This window comes from Triticum urartu, unplaced genomic scaffold (assembly GCF_003073215.2).
Source record: "Triticum urartu cultivar G1812 unplaced genomic scaffold, Tu2.1 TuUngrouped_contig_4676, whole genome shotgun sequence".
Classification (NCBI taxonomy): domain Eukaryota; kingdom Viridiplantae; phylum Streptophyta; class Magnoliopsida; order Poales; family Poaceae; genus Triticum; species Triticum urartu.
The window spans coordinates 40,315-45,000 of NW_024115284.1; the positions used below are offsets into that span (position 1 = coordinate 40,315).

The following is a 4,686-nucleotide window of genomic DNA, read 5'->3' on the forward strand; positions in this document are numbered from 1 at the left end:
GAAGAAAAGCCCCAATTTTTGAGAGGATTGCATAATTGGAGGGTAGAATTGGAGCAAAGCCGTGATCTGGTAGGCGACTGGTACAAGTGCTAGACTAGAGCTAGACAAGAAGCGTTGAGAAGGAACTTCAGCAATTCCAGAAACCTTAGAAGAAACTGGATATGTGGCAACAAGAAGGGCTTAGCCAGAATCTTGAAACAGGTATGATACCGGCACATATCAGCCTGATGTGATGTACCTGAATTCATTCATGTTCTGTGGCGTCTTTCTTTTAATATTCTTATTTTTTCTCAGTTTAATTAGGAAGCAAATGCGGTTTCAAGATGAACTCAACCTCGAAAAGGAATTCAATTAGCTGTGCAGTTAGCCCTTTTATCTTTAATAATTGGTTGAAATGGATATTGCCTGTCACTTGAAAATAAGGTTGTTTCATTTAGAATTCAGCAAGTTTCTTAGAAAATTGTTGTTAAACAGGTTGACGTTCCACTGGGAATGGAATAACAAAGGCTTTTGGCAGTTTGTGGATCGAGATGTGATTCGCTTTTTGAGTAATAGTTTCTTTCATTTGGTGTGCTCTTCCTGGAACCGGTAATAGGAAAAATTTGGTGCATTCTACTTTGCTGTTATGGTATTTACAATCCTTGAATTGTTTGAACCTGACTCTCATTATCTGTCTTCATAGTCTTGAGGGTATTTTGGATATCGTGGAGGTAACTAACGATGAATTTGTCTCTTGCCTCACCGATCTGAACACGGAGTTTCCGAAGCTACAAGAGTGCTTGGTTAAACGGTGCTATTAAGTTTCAACTGTCTTTAAACTTACTACTTCAAGTGCAATTATCAACTCCTTGCAAAATTGTTGGCTTTCTCATCTACAAAAGGCAACTCTGGTATGAAAGGAAACAGATAATTAGGTTCCGCTCACTACGTCAACTAAAGCAACTGCATCTGGAGCACTTACCAGGGAAAATCGAATAAATAATGACGTAGTACGAGGGGATTTTTTTCTCACTATTGCCATCCTATGTTCAGTTCCCATTTTGTAGTAGGAGACAGACTCAAAGTCAATAGATTCCTGTCCTTTTCTATAGAAATAGGCTTGGTCAAGTGCTTAAAAAAGAGGTGACCCGAATGATTTCAATGAATTGCTATTTGGTCAGATTGGAACAATTGGATTCGAAAGGAAAGAAAGACTATGAACGAAGAGGGCCGCCCATGATCGACTGCATTCGGCAAATAAAGTAGAGGGCCCGCCCATGTCACCACCAGTCCACCGAACCAGCTGTAGATCGCTAACTCTCTTGTCGACGCCCGGAACTTATGTACGAGTTAAGAATGAATTGTTCCCGAGTAGAGAGGGCAGGATAAGGATTCAGTAAGAAGGAGAGTCTACTTATGGAAATGCCATCCTCTCTTTCCTCAGTAACGGAGTGACTAGCTACCCCGACTTTTTATTCCAGTTCCATTCTTACTGGTGCAGGAGTCCAAAGTGCATCTTCCAACTCCCTAACTGCGTCTTCCATGAAGTTCGGGAGACCCCTCACGTGCCGCTGCCCGTGAGACTCGCCTTTGTACACTTTGCGCACCGCTTCGACTAGACCCCGCTACTACCTCGTATCCAAATACCTGCGATCCAGCTCATTCTTAGCCTATAAGTAAGTAGGGCTGAAGACAATTTGTTTGTTAGTTTTTCAATCTTCTTCCTTCTATGCTTAGAGTAAGTGGAAATGACCTCCTTGATCAGCAAGTAAGCGAGCGGTAGTTCAGTCTCCGACAAGTGAGGCCGAATAGCCCCAGGTGTCCTTTTCCTTCTAAACTAGCTGCTCTCGCTTGACTCTTCTAGTGAGCAAGCAAACTGGTCGGGGAACAGGGTCGGATCAAAGTAAGGAATGGGAATAGCACTCACTCGTTGAAGGTAAGCCAGAAACAGGGGTTGTCCTCTCCCTTACTTAAGTCCTAATCCATCTTTCCGTGCCCCAAAGGGGAAGTCAAGCAATAATGAGGGAACTTGACCCACACCTGACGAAAGAGTTTGGTAGCTCGAAGGAAGCAGAAGCAAAACCTGCTTTCTTTCTGTCCCAACCTCCAAGGGTTCCTCCCTGTATGACATAGTCCATTGGATTGGGGCAATGGTACGCACCTATGTTTGGTGTCCCCTCTCTCACTTCCTCGTCAGATCCTGGTCCCAAAGGGTAATACATTGAGTCGGAAAGACGGGGGGCTTTTGTAAATTCCATTCTGTAGCCGAACTAGCCCCTGGATCAGCTCTCATAGTGGGAGAACCAGAGTCAAGTTAGGCGCAAAAGAGGGGGTTGACATCATTCGTCGTGATTGGATCAATCAGACTCCCCCACAGGAAATGCCAAGGGGCGCCCTTTCTCATTATCATCTACCGCCCATTTCTTCATCATCTGCTGCTGCCTTAAGTGCGTAAAGTAGGCTCAACTTCTTTGGTTCCTAAATATCTTGTAGTAGCCAAAGGTAGTCCAGTCCGCTTGTTAGATTGAATTGAATCTTATATAACCTACGTAGCTAAAGAGAAAATCATAATAGTCTAAGTGGACCTCTCAAAGGTATAAATAAGTAGACATTAGTCTTACTGGTTCGGTCTTTTCTTTTTTTGTTATGATGCCCACATTTCATACTTCTCAATTCTTATTTATTCAAGGGTTCGTATGTACTGAGTGACTCTAGGTCTATTCAGATGCAGCTTCAAGAGAGCTTTATTCGGCCTTTGTATGACCGTCTTCCCTTCCTGTCTATCTCCTTCGGTCAGGTAGTTCTGCTTCCGATGCCGGAGGAGCAGGGTGGGATAGAAGGGTAGTTTCTGAGTTCGAGATGTCTGAGCTTGGAGGTTCCGCTTCTCTAATGTGATAATAAAGCAACAAGCAACGCCGCTCCCGTGCGCTCATCCCTTGCTTGTTCTTGAGCGCTAGTCATTCATCCCTAGCTGGGTTCTTGGGATATCTTGATTCTCTTTATGATGATGTAAGGGTCAGCAACAATGAATAAGGAATCGATCGGAAGTTCGCACCAATCGATCTTCTGTAGGAGTAGGAGGTAGCGTGAATACCCTCTTTCTTCGTTTAGAAGAGTGCTGGACCTCCACAATGTCAAACCATAGAACACAGCTCCTTTCGGTCGAACCCTAGGAAAGACGACTTTACCTTTTTCGTAGATAGTCTGAGTTCGAGCTACTGTAGTCTCCCCCGTTGACCTTCTTTTTTAGATAGAATCCTCAATGAGTGGAAAGGACTCCCAAACTTGCTCCACAGTACTATACCATACAGAGCCGCACCCTTGTGATATGATAAGAAGAAAAGGAGCCAGTCCGCCCTCTTTTCTTTTCCACACCAAGCGTTCTTGTAAAATCGGGTGTATAGCTCAGTTGGTAGAGCATTGGGCTTTTAACCTAATGGTCGTAGGTTCAAGTCCTGCTATACCCAAAACAAAAAAAACCACTCTTGTATTCGTAAGGATGCATAGTAGCCTTCAAAGAGCACTCTTTGGCCTTGAGAAAAGCCCCTTTCTCATCAACATCTCGACTTCGCTCGTTGTTTGAGGTAAGTATAAAGGAGATCAGATCTGTCCCGGGAATCGAAGGATACAGAAATATGGAATCGAGCACAGATTATAGGAAACAAGCAAACAGAACAGGTTGGATCCCATCTTTAACTGCACAGAGCAGCAGCCTACTATTGATTGATGATCTTACCTTCCTGAGAGTCGAGGAACAGCAGATGAGATAGCCGAAAGGGGGGACCCCGGGTAATAGGTTTCCTTTTCCGGTTTAGGCTTGAGAGAAATCAGGAACTGAACTGAGCACTCCATAAGTATGGATTGGATTGTTTCATTCTGATACCAACTTTCATGCTGGAAGATAAGGTTGCCATACTGGGAAAGGGGGAAAGTAAATAGGATCCCCTCTCTTCTCTACAGGAATGAACTTCTCCTCGCCGACCACTTGCACTATACTTAGGTTAGGCGCAATAGGTGACTTAGGTTGGGTTGTCTGGATTAGTCCTACAACGAATAGCTCTCTTTCCTTTTAATGGAACACTCACTAGATTTTGCTAAATAAGGATAACTGCAAAGATAAGCCGGGTCATCCGAAAATCCAGGAAATATTTCCTTGATTTTCTGCATGGCATATTTCCTATCATTTCACAACCTACTTTTTTTCTTAGTTAGATACTATAGCACCTTCCCTTCATGGGGAGATGTTTATATACCATCTAAGTTCATTCATTCATTCATTACTTACTTGCTCTTCTTTCCCAGTGATCAGAATAGGGATTTCCATGGATTGTAGGCCGTCGATTGTAATGATGGTATCAATGAAAGATGAAATAGCATGATACTATTTAAAGCAATGGTTGATAGAGTGAGGTCTAACCTCAATTGAGTAGACCGAAAAGAAAACCACAAAGCAACTGGACTGCAGCCCCGAGAAAACAAGCAGTTCGGAAAAGCAAGTCAGGAATACGGTGGCGATGCAGCAACGATACGCATTCCCGCAAGGGGTAGTGAAAAGCCATTAGGGGGAAGAGATAGGTTTCTTATTCTAAGCCAAATTACTATACCATAAGGAGATTACCATTATGAGATGACACTTGAGAGGGCACTTTAAAGTGATTGAACCCACTTTCCATGTTAGTTTAAGCAACAATATCGCTAGGGACCAAA

At 43.3% G+C, this 4,686-nt stretch overlaps 1 non-coding gene across 1 annotated transcript; it reads left to right on the forward strand.

The window, feature by feature from the left end:
• Positions 1 to 3,373: 3,373 nt before the first annotated feature.
• TRNAK-UUU lies at positions 3,374 to 3,446 on the forward strand. The gene has a single exon. It is a non-coding gene; the product is annotated as a tRNA-Lys (tRNA).
• The last annotated feature ends 1,240 nt before the right edge of the window (positions 3,447 to 4,686 follow it).